The 15,212-nt window shown below is 43.2% G+C and overlaps 1 long non-coding RNA gene across 1 annotated transcript in view; it reads right to left on the bottom strand.

The window, feature by feature from the left end:
• Positions 1–2,099: 2,099 nt before the first annotated feature.
• LOC138493303 (uncharacterized) overlaps positions 2,100–15,212 on the bottom strand; it is a 215,527-nt gene continuing 202,414 nt past the window's right edge. The window contains exons 2-3 of the long non-coding RNA XR_011276363.1: positions 7,027–7,068; positions 2,100–6,722 (exon numbers count right to left, since the gene is read on the bottom strand). This is a non-coding gene — a long non-coding RNA (uncharacterized lncRNA). The remainder of the gene's footprint in view (positions 6,723–7,026; positions 7,069–15,212) is intronic.

Raw genomic sequence — 15,212 nt, 5'->3', positions numbered from 1 at the left:
ACTTTACTATGTATTACAAATTGGGTACACAGGCAGTGGGTGGAAAGTGGAATGTCTGTGATCCACATTCTCCTGCTTTGTGCACACTACAAGAAACCTAGGGCCAGATCTCTTTACATTCGGTGGGAATCCAGGGTGGGCCCTGCGTACTGATTTTATCTTGGCAAACTTTGCAATGGCTAATTTAATTAGGGAGGATTGAATATTTTCTATTCCTGTTTGTTTTTTTTAATGATAGTGAAATGATACATTTTATGACTGGTTTACATCAATTATTTGGCAGAGGACAATTCACCTTATGAACTTTCTTTATTTATTTATTCCCAACAACACATCTTTTTTTAAAATACTTTTTGGAATTTGGTGCCTGATCATTTCATAATCCTGCATATAGTTCTCTAATAATGTCGGTGCATTGGGAAATGGTAAGTGTGCAGTCATCCATACCTTGAAATGTAGCTCCCCTCCTCTAAAACTCTGAATTCATTGTGTTTTATAAGATGCAGGAATTAGAACAGCCCTGACACCACTTTGAAGTCCCAGATGTGCAGACATTTTATGCTCACTTCTCAATTCCGAAGTTGCCCGAACGATATGCATGGTTTGTGATGACACACATTTTATTGTCAGGGTGAGTGTTGTGCATTGTCTCTACAGTGTTCAAACATATAGCCCTTTATCACTGTCCTATTTTGTACCTATGAAGATCCTTAGTCATTCCTTTGCTCCAAGTTAGTCTTTGATTTTAATGTAAAGCCACCAGTTACCCTAATTTGTGCTATTTATCCCATTCTCCTTTCTAATAGACGAAAGAGTAGAATAGAAGAGCACTAGACTTTTCATCTTTAAATGACGACACTCAGCTCTTCCTTTCTTTTTTTATGTCCTCCTTCTATGCATGAGATTCTTTCTTCCTGTCTTCTTGCTATTTAGACTTGGATGACAGCTCAGCATCTCCATATACATCCCTCCAAGACTGAGTTCTTTTCTTTCCTGCCTTTACTATTCATCCATTTATGTCTCACCCCACCATCTCTTTCCCCCATTGTTCTATCTTTAACTCATCTATTCACCTACTCTTCTCTCCATCTTATCATGACTTAATCTTCTCTGTTCTAGTCTCTCTGCACTGGCTTCCTTTCCAATCGCGTTTGCTTTCAATTTCCTTTGCCTGGTTTATAAATCATCATCATCATCATCATCATGTTTATTTTGGATATGCATGGAGACAATCCATAAAAACAATGCAAAATACAAAGATATCTAACATTTAAAACTCAATAAGACATGCACTCATAGAAACCACAACAAAGAATAACAGCTTTAAAGGATTACAAGTGCAATTCATTAAATGGTATATGTGAACTCATTTCAAGGCAATATACTCAACACACGTTTCCTTAGGTGCAGTGCTGTTTTCAGATATGAAAGTAGAAACTCCACCCCCACAAATATATCAGCATTGGCAGATATTGCACAAAGCCCTGTTGCTGCAATAAGGGTTGTAAAATCTATCTTCTGGTTAGTGCGTAAACAGGGAAAAAGAAAATCAAGTGTGTTAGGTCCTTGTATGGAGCATCACATACTGGACATGATCGCCCCAACCCCCACCCCGCCCCAGACCATGCTGGCGGGCAGAACGGCGCCCGCTCGCAGACTTTGATGGAGGCACCAGCACTGTTGCACACGGTGCCGGTACTTCTGTCCTCCCCATTACCATTGAGTCCGATGGGAATCGAATAGGAATGGGGAGTTACTTTTTCCAACGCCTGGCTTCCGGACCACCGGGGCTGTAATGCCCCGGTAATTCCCCAAAGCCTGGTGCCGGAAAAAAAACACAACTCTTCCAGCAGTTTTTACCAGCACGGCTACCGCCTGGGTTGTAATGAGGCCCAATGTCAATTCAATTAAACCTCCCACCACAAATGGCTATTCTATAATTTTATTTTAATTAATATGCTTCGTTCAGTAAGAAATGTTTAACATTCACATTGTGACTGCAATACCACATCGCCTGGATTCCTGCTCCCTTCCCCTTGCTCAGCTTACCTGTTCCATCCCCCTCCTTCCTCCCTCCCACCCACCGCCTCCCACTGGAGAATGGGCCTGAGCCTGTGAACCTTGTGGCTGGGGTGAGGGCTCACGCTGCTTAGAGCCAGTGGGCTCAAACTTAATTCTGCAATTTGCATATAGTGCTTGTTCAGGGATTCAAGCCTCTCATTTAATTAATTATTTTGCTGCAATCCTCTGTGCCACAGTGGCCTTAGGCAGGCAGTCTGTTCCTGGCAGGCCCTTGGCAAAGGACCCCAAGGCTAAGGACAGCTACAGCGGTTATCAACTCCAGTGGTGTCTGCTGGTGTCCGCAGGAGAAGCAGGAAGCTAGAATCTTGTCAACCTGCTGCGACAAATCAGGAAAGTTGAAACTGGGTGTTTCTACATTGCTGCTGTGTGTAAAAACTAAAGCAAAACAAAAGGGTGATTGTTGGAAGGTTTAGAATGAATCTTAACCTCTGTGTGGGACCAAGTCTGATATGCATATTTTTCTCCTTTTGTACTGGCTTGGCAGGTGAAGAACGATGGTCTGGAGGGTTGCCCGGAACAATGCCAGGGGTTAAGATTAATTCGAAACCTTCCAGCCATCACCTCTATTGTTTTGCTTTGTCACCCGGAGTGGGACGGGTATGCCCAGACGTGGGTCCCGGTGACGGCTGGGCCTGTCTACCCAAGCAACTCCTCACTGATGAGATCCAAAAAGACTCAAACATGTTTGGGGATGCTGGTGGTCTCATGCGGAAGGGATGTGACCAAGCAGTTTGGGCTGGACTACCCCTTTTGGGGTGGGACCAAGCCTGATTTGCATATGATCTTTTCCCTTTTGTAATTGCTTGGCAGGTGAAGAACAATGGTCTGGAGGGATGCCCAGAGCAATGAATGAGTTTACGATTAATTCAAAACCTTCCAGCCATCATCTCTTTTGTTTTGTTTTTGTTGTGTTAAAAAACCAAGCCTTTTTCCCCTTTTTAGGAAAGTTGAATCTGGGTGTTTCTACATTGCTGCTATGTTTAAAAACCAAGCCTTTTTCCCCTTTTTAGGAAAGTCAAATCTAGGTGTTTCACATTGTGGTAACTGTGGTACTGTTAAAGGTGTTTCTTTAGGCTCTCTCCCAGACCCCACCCTGTGGGAGTCCCTTTAGGTTATAGGTTAAAGGTGCGAATGAAAAGTTTTGAAATACAATAGGTTCGAAACAAAAGGACCGAAAACAAAAGGTTCAAAAATGTCTTTTTTTTTTTTTTTTACTTTTTTTTTTTGGGGAGGGTCCCACCAACCCCTGTTTTTGTGGTAAAAACCACTTTTTTTACCTATACGGAAACCCAAAAATAAATATATAATTTAAAAGAAAACAAATCTTTTGTTTTCGGTCCTATGTGCCCGAACCTATTGCATTCTAACGTTTTGTAATCACACCTTTAACCGGACACCGTCCCTTTGTACTGCTGAGTGTTCCTGTCTGCTTCTTTCAAGTATTCCCTACTATGTGACCCACCCTTTGCATCCCAACCACTGTGATTATTGCTAGTACTGCTGTCCCGTTAGGCCCACTCTCTATGTCCCACACCCTGCAAGGGGTACTTCTGTACTGTTGTGAGTCACTTGTTTCTCCTCCTGTTTTTTCCCTATTGTGTCTGCCCTTTTGGTTGTGACCCCTTCCCTGCCCTCTGCGCATCCTGCATTATGTGGCACTGGGCTGTGTGTCTTTCTTACTTCTCTTGTCCACTTCTCCTCCCACCTTCCCCTTTTGCACCCTCTAAGGTGCTCTCTGTTTCTCCCATCTTCTCAAACTGCTACTCTATCTCCTATCCTATCCATCTCACTAATTCTGGAAGGAAGAAGTTCAAGAGGGACATCCTGGCTACCAATCCTGGCCTCACTATCACTGATACCTATATCAGGGCTTCCTTCAGACAGATTCTCACCAACATCTTCTTAGTTGTTCCCTCACCAGACCTATGGACCCCTTATATGGTCTTGGCTCTCTCTCCTATCTCGTCCTCTCCCATTAATGGTGGCACCCGGTGGGAGGTCCTCTTGCCTTCTTCCTTCCTCCAAGACCATTGTTAATGTCTACATGTATAGCACCATCTTGGTCCGGGGTCATCAGCCCAATCTCCTCTTTTTTGAACGGCATCTCCGGTATTTTATCAACTTACTTCCTTCTCCTACTAGCACCTCTCGGGCCCCTCTTCCTTTTTCCTTCCTCTGCATCCTCTCTGGCTCCTTCCTCCTCCTCTCTGGCTACCTTGCCACCACCCGCTATCACCTCTACCCACCCTCGGGTTCCTCTACTACTTCCACCGGGTATACCTCAAGCCTGTACCCCTCCCTGGAAGTCTTTTAAATATGGCAAACTGCTCCACATTGCCACTCTCAACTCTTGCTCCACTGTCAAACAATCGTCTGACATCTGCCACCTCCTCAAAGAGCTTGACCTGGATGTCCTCTCTCTTATTGAGACATGGCTCACGGCCACCTCTGTCACGAGTTTTAACATCCTCCTCCCTGATGGGTACAAGATCCTCTCTGTGCCAAGATCCAACTGACCAGGAGGGGGAGTAGCTCAAATCTTTCCGGAGGGGGTCCCTGCCTCTGTAATCCTATGCAGGCCTACTCTCATTTGAATGTATGGTCTGCATCTTACTCTCCACACTGAAAATGTTGGCTGTTTCCATGACCACTAGTCTGGCGTTCGAGCACCCAGAGGCATGGAAACTGCTCTCCTGAACACCTGTGAAGATCTACACTCCAATCTACACACCAGCACCCCTTCTGTTCTCAACTTCCTTGACCTTTCCTCTGCTTTTGACACAGTCAATCACACCATCCTGATCAACCAAATACGTGAGAAGCTGGGCATCACAGATCAGGCACTGGAGTGGCTAACCTCTTTCCTCCTGGACCGCCCCTCCCAAGTACAACTTGGGTACTTTCTCTCCACCACCTCTCTCCAGATATGTTGTTTCCCGGGCTCTAACCTCGCACCCTGGCTCATCAATCTTTAGCCCTCTGGCCCACCTATTCTCCACATTCTGCTCTTACTTTCAGTGTTATGCGGATTACAGACAGCTCTCTTTCCGGCTCTGTAGAGCCTCCTCGCTTGCACATTTCACAATATCTATCCGCAATTCAGGATTGGTGTGCATCCAATGATCTCTGCCTTAATGCCAGTAAGGCAAAGATCCTTCTCATCGGGACCCCTGCTCCCGCTTTCCCTCTCTCACTCTGGCTGCCCTTCATGGGCCCTCTTCCTTCGCCTTCCTGTGAGGCAAAAAACCTTGGTGTCATCTTCGACTCCACCCTCTCCTTCTCTCCTCACATCACAGACCTTTCCAAGAAGGCTCACTACCAGCTGCACCTCCTCAGAGGTACTCTTCCTTTTCTCACTTTCCCCCAGAAGCTCATTGTCTCCAGAGCCCTCCTTCTCTCTAGGTTGGACTACTGTAACTGCCTCTTTCTCAATCTGCCTTCCTCTACTCTCTGCAACTAATCCAGAACAGGAATGCAAGACTTATCCTTGGCCTCAAGCCCAAGGACCATATCTCTCCAGCCTTGAAATCTCACCACTGGCTCCCGGTGGCTACAAGTATCAAGATCATCTGCATAGTCCACAAGGCATTCTGGGGCCGGGGCGCACACTACATCCAACACTTGCTTCCTAAATACTTTCCTTCTCAGTGAATTTCCTCTGCAGGTGCCTCCCTCTGGAATGGTCTCCCTACCGCTCTCAAACTTGAGCTGGACCACCGGAAGTTCCGAAAGCAGCTCACAACCTTCCTTTTCTTCTCTGGTTTCTCTCCCTCCCTCCCCTGCTGACCTACCTGTCTGCTGCACCAACTAATTACTTGGTTACCCTCAGGGTCTCACTCGGTACCTGGCTCCTCTTCAGCAGTCTCCTCCGCCTTGCCTACAGGCCTGTCGTTCACTAGGGGCCGTATCTGTAACCTCTACAGTCTCCCACCTCCTTGCACTTACCCTGAGCCGAGCTGTCCTGGCTGCACTTACTCAGAGGAATGCTGATCTGATTGCACTTTGTCCCCTTGCCTTTCCCTCGTCCCCTTCTCCTGCACTTTGCATTACCGCACTTGCATGATCTGAATGACACAAGGCCTAGTAAGATTGTTTGTATTGTCCTCCCTCCTTACCGTTCCTTGTCTTGCCGCACCTAGAAACACATGTGTACCAGCGTGTTATAAATAACTTATTATATCATATCAATGTCTCCTGGAAGAGATCATTATAAATTGTTAAAATATGCACATTCACTAATAAGCAATACAAAATAGAAACTAACAAACACATAATACACCCTGCATCCTGCTTCTTTTGAACCTCTATCAAAACGTCAGCAGTCCATGCAGTTCTTACTCGCCTCTGTCTCTCCTCTCTCCATATAGACAATGCACCCTCAGTGTGATGGTGACATTCCTGCTAGACACACAAGTTGATCATTAATTTTTCCAAATAAATCAGTCCACACCTCAGGGAATGCCTCTGTCACTGCTGCTCTCGTACTAATTTTGACCACAGCGAATACAGCACCTCTTCAATACATGTTGTGTTGCTTTCTCTGGTTGTGCAGCTGTTAGCAATTGTTGGGCTGACTCAAACACAAATGTACAAACAATATGACTATCGTTCGCAGAGAAATAGAGAAAGAAACATACAAGCTGAAGGAGAAAAAGAGAAAAAAAGATCAAGCTATATTTGCGTTTGAAGCTGCGGGTTTAACTATTGTATTATATTGTATTTATGTATCATAAGATTATTAATAAACAAAATAACTTGTGTTATTTTTAATGTCAACTTGTATAGTAGATTACTCAGTAAAGCATATTTTCGCAAAAAAATAGCAAAATAATGCAGGCAAAATACATTTCAAGTAAATAGGATACATTTGGTTGCAAACAGATTGGGTCACGAACGGAACATTGAATTTGGGAGAATGTCTAAATATGACTTAATATAACATACCAGGAGAGACCAGTAAGGTTTACCACGATCAACCTTGAGGCACTAAAAAAACAAGCAAAAAAAAATAACACTTACAACTTGTATGGCAGATATGTGAAATCACTCATTTGCTCTGCTAATCGTGTATTCCAGCTGAGAGTGTAAAGAATCATGGATAAAGGTGATACATTAGTGCTAACAGGTTAAAGAGAGAATGAAAATAAAATAAAAAAACACGCAAGGAGCGATTTCAGCATCTTTAAATTCACCCTGTTTCGCTTACCTCCACACCTCCCTGCCTTTGTCAGCAGAACTGAGAAGGGACGCAGAGCAAAGGGGAGTAGAATTACGTGAGAGCGTGGTGTGCCTGCTCTGCCTTTACCTCCTCTACTTTCCAAGCCTTTTAAAGGCAGAGTCAATACGACTAGATGAGGCACATGGAAACCCACACAGCATCATCATTGCTCTCGCGCTGAGGATGGGCAAATGGGGGTGGTAGCTGAGACTCGCACTGCTAATGAGGTGAAGGGGAAGGAATTGAGTGCAACACTATTTTCTTGTTTCTTATTGGGCACAGGAGGCGAGAGATGTGTGTAGCTTCCGCACTTCTGAAAGCTCAGGGGAAACCCGTTTGCCTTGGAAGAAAGACAATCCAGCTCAACACAGTTTTGAATCCCACTCCGGTGCTTATTAGAGTTGGTATTAAGTGCATTATAAAAGAACAATTATAATTCTGCTTTGTGAATAAAATCCATGCGTGTAAACACGTACAGGAACAATAATGTGCCCTTGCCAGTGAGAGTGACAAGAAACAATCACATATTAAGGGAACCTTTGTTGCAATAATGGAAAATCATATTAAAAAAATTGACCAAGATTTGCGATATAACGTAACAGGATTGCTCAGATCAAGCATTGACATTCGACTGGAACAGAAACCCTAGAACAAAAGAAAACTCTGAGGATCTTCCTTCTCTTACCAAGCCCCGAAAACCTGGAAAGATCTTCCAAATCACATACGTAACACAATAAACCACCTACTATTCAGGAAACTACTCAAAACTTGGCTCTTCATGTCATAACTAGAAAGACCGGCCACAGGGGCAAACACACAACTAAAACGTCAATGAACGAAGAGACAGACCCAGATCCACACCAAGCAACCAACGGAAAAATCCTAAGGAAAATACCCCACGACATACCAAACGCCTAACCGAGAGACAGCCGTAATAGGACCAAAGACCGAATGCATAGCAAGATGAAGACAGAAACACCGGGACGACTCATCAAAAGACCCTGACCCTAAACTATAGCCATTCCCAACAGACCTAATCATGGTAAATAGCAAGGGAATAGGAAACCCTGTACCATTAGCTCCAATTCAGGGGCTGAGAAACAGAAATAAGCACCCACATTTCAAAATGCTCTTCAAGATACAGGGGGAAGTGCAATGCACCATCACACACAAACTACAACCAAACAATAGCTCTAAGGAAGTCACTCCACGGAAACCAAAGTACTAACTGAAAGATAGTCATGATAGTAGGAAACTAATGACTGAAGACACAGGCTGATCAAGACGGATGCACTAGGATGCCTCATCAACAGCACTCTGACCCCGAACCATTCAAAGCTTCAACTGACCAGTGTCACATTATATAACAAGAGAACAGATAGTACCAACCCAGCTCCACACCCGATGAACAGGTTCCATACAATACTCACTATGATACAGCTGGATCCGTGCAGCACCACCAAAGCGAGACGGCCCACAAGGAACCACTAACATCCCCACCCACAGAGATACAGCTCAAATGGAACCAGAAGTACCAGTATCAGGATATAGACCCCCACTAACCCAACTCTCAATTTTCTGCACACTCAACCCGCACACACTTAATCACACCGCATCAACAACACGTAAGCAGCACCTACAGCACACAAGGTCTCGCCCGATCCAATACTTGCACCAAAGCCCAGTGCATAATGCATGTGCATGTTTACCAGGCTGAAGCTGCCAACAGCACACCACCTCTCCCACTCTCCTACTCCCCGCCTCCCGACTAACCCTACCTGCCCTTCTTCCTGTTTACAGATCCGCCAGAGCACCTGGGGACCAATTCCGTTGGTGACGATGCGCTATATAAGTACCTTTAACATAACATAACTTAAGATAGAGATGGTAATATCACATATTTAGGTAAATATAAAAAATATGGGAACTATGTAGAGCAAGCCTTTCTGGATGATTCACCTTGTAATTATCTCATAAAACATCATGATACGAAGATAATTAGATTTATTATGGCAATAAGATTTGAATTACTCCCTACTTTTTCTAGAACTGGTGCATGGGAAAAGATACCTTACACACAACGTCTATCTAGACTATGTAAGTATGAGTTTGAACCTCACGGACATCTCTTAATTAATTGCATGGCATTGAATGAGATACATCAATAGGGATATCTCAATTTGCAATATAAACTGACACACTTTCATAGTGACCAAATATGGAGCTTATTCCATGCAGGGAATTGTACAATTTTAAATTTTACAATGTATCATATGTGGTTACTAATACTGACATGAATCAAGAAGATAGTACATTTTGTGTTTTTAATATTTATCAATAATGTATTTATGTATTACGTTATGTACTTTATCAAAACTTTTACATGTAAAATATCCAACATTGCATACACACATACATACACAATTCTATAATTCATCCAAAATTATTGAGATCAATTCCTTGATTACTTGAACATGCACAAGTAAAAACACAATCATGCACACAATAAAAGCTCTAAAAATATTTTCTTTATAAAACTCATCATCTTTCATATTTAATCCATAAATATGAATTGAAAATTCAATTCATATGTCCTAATGTGGAGCCATATTTGAAAAATAGCAATGTGTACTGAGACAGAATAGGTGGTAAGACAATGGGGGTCATTACAAGTTTGGAGGTAGCCATGCCACTAACAGTGGCATCGCTACGCCCTTACCGGCTACCGAGTCCAGGTTCCTCGAATGAGGAATTACTGGGCCATTCCAACCTTGGAGGACCTGGTAATTCCTCATTCAAGGAACCCAGACCCGGTACATCCCCATTCCCATTCGAGCCCCCATAGGGCTCAATAGGAATGGGGAGGGTGCTAACAACGGGCTCATTAATAATGGGCCCGTTGTTAGCACCATGGTCTGCTCGCGAGACCCGCTAAGGGAGCCTGGTAAAACCAGGCGCCCTTAGCGGGTTCCTGCGAGCAGACTCGTAATGAGGCGTTAAGGGGTTGACGGCGCCGGCACCTTTACCGGTGGCGTTAACCCCTTAACGCCCCACTCGTAATGATCCAAAATATGTCCAGAATTCCTGGTCAAATATTGCTTCATAGCTATGGACCAGATGCCTAAAATGAATCATATACAATTGGTCCAGTTTTGGACATTCAGCAAAACTGTGTTTCACTGTTTCCCTGTTCCCAGGCATCATACAAATTCTACAATATCTACGGTCCTCTTGCAGCTTCAGCCGTGCACCTATAATGGCAATCATTGCCAGTTGATTAACACGAATCAGCAGCCTAAGCCTATGGACCTCAGGGTCAGGGCAAAGCAGTAAATAGAACTAAGATCTCATAAACCTATGGATTACCGAGGACACTGGTGCATAACCATACAGTGTAACCACATGTTTAAAATTACGGATCCAGTCCCAAAGGGCCATCTTCTGTGCAAATACTCTCTTCAGGACCTCGTTTTGTATCCCACAATGAAAATCCAGGAACCACTTTACAGAAAGAAACATTTTATTCAATTGTAAATAATTATCAACTTTCTGTGTTCCAACAGGGCTATATGACATCATACGAGCAAACAGGTTATCTTTGCTAATAGTTTGAATTTGTAGGAACAACTCTCCCCTATGTCTTAGCATCATTACTTTCATTGATAAGAGACCTACCTCTAGGTGCAACTACTCCATCGGAGTTGACTGAGGCAGACTCAACATGTTGCGCCAAAAGTGCCCTTCAATATGTGCACTAATTTTCCTCACATTAGTGCACATTCTCTAGCATACATAATACACTTTAATGCAACAACGAGTAAGTGCTGCCCAGGACTTCTTGTGGTCCATGAGTTTTTTTTAAACATAACACGCAACAACATGTGAAAACAGAAAGGTGGGATAAGATGTTGTGTTATGTATTATGTATTATGTATGCTAGAGAATGTGCACTAATGTGAGGAAAATTCCCTCAATATTGAAGAGGATGGTACGTAGTGGTACCCGCCACTGGTAAAGTGAAAAACCTGTCCGTTTGTTGTTGCTTTGTCAAAAAGTAAATATGTATCAGTATGACATTGTTCTGAGATTAAATACATCAATCTAAAACTTGCTGTTTCCATCTCCCATCCTGATATTTTTCGTTAGTACAAGTTACCCCCCTGAGCATATCAGGACATAGCCAGGCACCTTTTATTATATATTTTGAGGTGGTGTAGTGAATTGGTCCCAATGAGGTTTCCATAACTAGCCTATTCATTTTCTTAGAGAAAACCAGCATACCATTGGTTTCCTCCAGTTTGTTAACCAACTCATTTTACTTAGCATAAAGAGCCAGTTCACCAAGTAATCCCTTGATTCCATCAATTGGATGACTAAATAATATAAGATATCCACATACAGAATTGCTGTAATCCTTTCCAGGTCTATCCTAGGTAACCATTTGGCACCAGCCTCTAAACGGCCAATTAGGTCAGCCAGATATAGATTAAGAGAAGTGGGGCAATCAAACAGCCCTATTTAACCCCTTTAATTATGCTGATTTCTCCTGATGGGAAATGTCCATGTCCTCGCCATATCGTGAGTGTAGTATTATTATGAAGGGACCCAACTACCTGTAGAAGCCATGGAGGACAGCCCATTCAGACATTTTTACCCAGTCGATCTCTACTAATCAAATCGCATGCAGATTTAAAGTCCACATAGGCGATATACAATGATGGACTCTGATTGCTGTTTGCATTAGAAATCAGTCTATCCAAGTTTCTAATATAAAAATTCATATTGGCCCCTGCATAAAAACACGATTGTTATGGATGTAATTTTAATGTTAGTATTGTAATTTTAGGGATCCACTATCCACTAGATGAAATCCATGCTTTTATTGCTGTTTTATTAGTATAATAGCTGATTTATAAATTGAAAAGCTATAAAGAGTGTGTTAATATGTATGTGTGATTGTAATGTTATGAAGATTGTATTAATATGTATCTGTGCGTGTTTATGTATTTATTGTATGTAAATTTGTGTTGAAAGGTTTATTTAACCATAATAACAAACTATTAAAACATATCTTTTTAATAAAGTGGGATTGTTTCAAAGACTGTCAACATCACAAAGGGGCCGATGAACAGTGCTGCAGAGATACACTTTATAGAAACGAAATGAATCAAAGAGGGGCCACTAAGCATGCGCTTTAGGTAAGGGTGCTTACCAACATATCCATAGTTGTAAAATATGAAAATAATTACAGGATTAATATATGTTTGTGTTCCTAATACAAATGTAGATCAATAACATTCTATGGCTGATTTTTTTTTTTTTTAAAGCTTACTAAGAGCCAGATTCTCTAAATATTTGTTTTGGCACAAGCGAAGAAGTGAGCTGGTATCTCCTAACTTGTGAAAATGGTGCACCTCAATCCACAATGTCTTTTAAATTTGCACAATTTAGAACTACCCATTCAGAGACCCTTTTTCACTCTGTCGGGGGGAAATTCTGCCGGGGTCGGCCGGGCCGTCCGCAGACCTCCGGGCAGGGAGGCCCCAACTCCTCCCGTATATCCCAAAAGAGATAGAGTATGAGACACACGCAAGAAGCAAGGTGACTCTGCTGTTTATTAGACAAAACGGCAGGGATGGGTCAAGGATCGTACGCGTCCGTCCTGACACACACACAATCGTGGGGCTCGCAGGCCCTTTTTACCTTAGTATGACGCGCTACTTGCGTCACCTTACAAAGTTTAGCAAAAAACCTATTTCCACTCTGGATTGGTTACTCGAGTGGTAGGGTTAGTATAGCATACATATAGAGAACGATGTTAGTGGTTGAGGGTTAGTCAGGTGATATACTTGGGCTGTCCCTTCAATTTGATACATGAAAATTGTTACATGAAGACCTCTGAGGATTGGTCAATGTTAATGGCGTCAGTGATAAGAGCCCCATGTTCTGATTGGTCCGCTCGCGAGCCCCCCAATCTGAGACTATCGCTGTTCTCAGCTCGCGGTGCACCTGTCATTTGCAACAATGTTTTACTATGGGTAGGTGTAAACAATGTGAGGATTTATTCATATGTTGGGAGGTCGACTACTCCCATTGCTGCAGATGTCCAATGAGTCTTTTAATTGTATCTGCCTGTGTCTTAAAACGTGGGATTCAGGCGTCTCCTTCCTCCTGGGCTTGGCATCCTGTCAGGTTTGGCTTTGTCACGTGAGGTGGGACCGTGTTTGAGGCAAAATTTAGCACAATTAATATTGTTTTTCCCACTGTGTGCCTGGTTTATCTTGCAGGTGCGACCTTGGCACTGGCTTGCGGCGTGCGAGATTGCAACATCGTGCCCTTGGCGGTGTGCTTTCGCCGGGCTCATTCTGCAGGGTCAGCAACCGAGCTCTTGCTCATTCAATGTTCATGGAAGCTTTTGCTTGCGGCCTACTTGGGCCTGGTGCATAGGTGGAACCGTTTGATGCAGAGCGCTTTAGGTTACGGTATCATATTGCCCTATCCTCAGTATCGTGTCTCCATTATATTCTTCATTATGGTACATGGTTCTTAGAAGAAGCGTGAGCAAGCCTTTTTAGATAAGTTCATTATGCGTCTTGCGTTTCTGCATTTTGAGAGCCTATGTGGAAAATAATAAAGATGCACGTCCGTGAGTATGTCTGTCGCCTACGTCATAGCACTGAGTATATTCTTTGTGTGGATTGGTGTGGGAGTGTCCGGTGTGCATGTTTGCACAGGTGTGCTAACCGTTGGCTAGGTCGTCATGGCATCTCTAATGACGTGTTGATTTAGTGCTGGATGGTTCAGTCGAGTCCATCCATGCCGCAGGTGTCGGCATGTGCAGGGCAGGCTGGTGGGCACATCCGTATGTTCCTGTACCAGGGTATTTGGTCGTCTGGTAGATGGGCAAACTCCTCTCGTGGCGGGTGTTTGGGCGTGATCCTCTAGGCCAAGCGCAAGAGGGGAAGGGCGGGAGCCTGTTCTTCCATTCTCCCACTTCAACTCTCTTCGCACATTTGCGACAAATAAGTGGGTGTTCCTGCAGATTTCAATTTGCATCCCAAGCCTCAAACTGTATGCATTTTAAAAAGACCTGCTCCAGTGACTGTTTGACTAGACACAGTGGAAGGCGCAATGCATGAGAGATGTATTTCTGAACCGTTCATGCATATTCATTGACCTGGGAGAGCAATAGTCTGAACTGCTGCACTCCTACTTGGATTTCTCACCTTCAAACATGGATGACTGAAATTCATTTCAGATTTGACAGACTTTCCCAGTGACAGGCCCTTTCAGGTCCAGCCACTTTGAAATGTGCTCCCGGTGCCCACTATGGATAAGAGCCTGTGATACATTTGTTTCATTTGTGCTGTGTCTTTTTTTATAAAGCTCAACATTGATAACTCATGTATGTACAATATTTATTGATTACAGGTATGGTCTATGTGAAAAAATAGACAATTTGGTATGAATAAAATACAACGGCTGCTATGATTGTATGTGTAGGAAATGGTCTAACAATTTGTTGTATATGAAATACAAAAGGTGACACTTGCTTTACGCAATCTTGCAGTTGTTTGAAAGTCTTCAAGTTTCTGACCTGGGACGTTTCAGTATGACTTGTCTCTGTTTAACTATAATGATATGCACTGGTTCTTGTCAAATGCCCTTTTATTGTAATTATAAAATGTATTTGGTGAGAGCTACTCTTCCAGGATGCCTCCTCCATTGTTCGTTCATGGGGCCACATCTATTAAGAATCACTCAGGGTCATTTTTTCAAAAAATGCTAATTGCATGAAGGCAACCACAACTATTTGCTGTTACGTGCTCATTGGCTCGTGCAGACAATTGTTTAACTTTTACAAAACATAGTTCAAAATGGAAGCACATCACCTTTACTCTCCAATTTGTCA

Source organism: Ambystoma mexicanum, chromosome 10 (assembly GCF_040938575.1).
Source record: "Ambystoma mexicanum isolate Mex_15411 chromosome 10, UKY_AmexF1_1, whole genome shotgun sequence".
Taxonomy (NCBI): domain Eukaryota; kingdom Metazoa; phylum Chordata; class Amphibia; order Caudata; family Ambystomatidae; genus Ambystoma; species Ambystoma mexicanum.
This window is presented reverse-complemented; position numbering and strand designations above follow the sequence as displayed.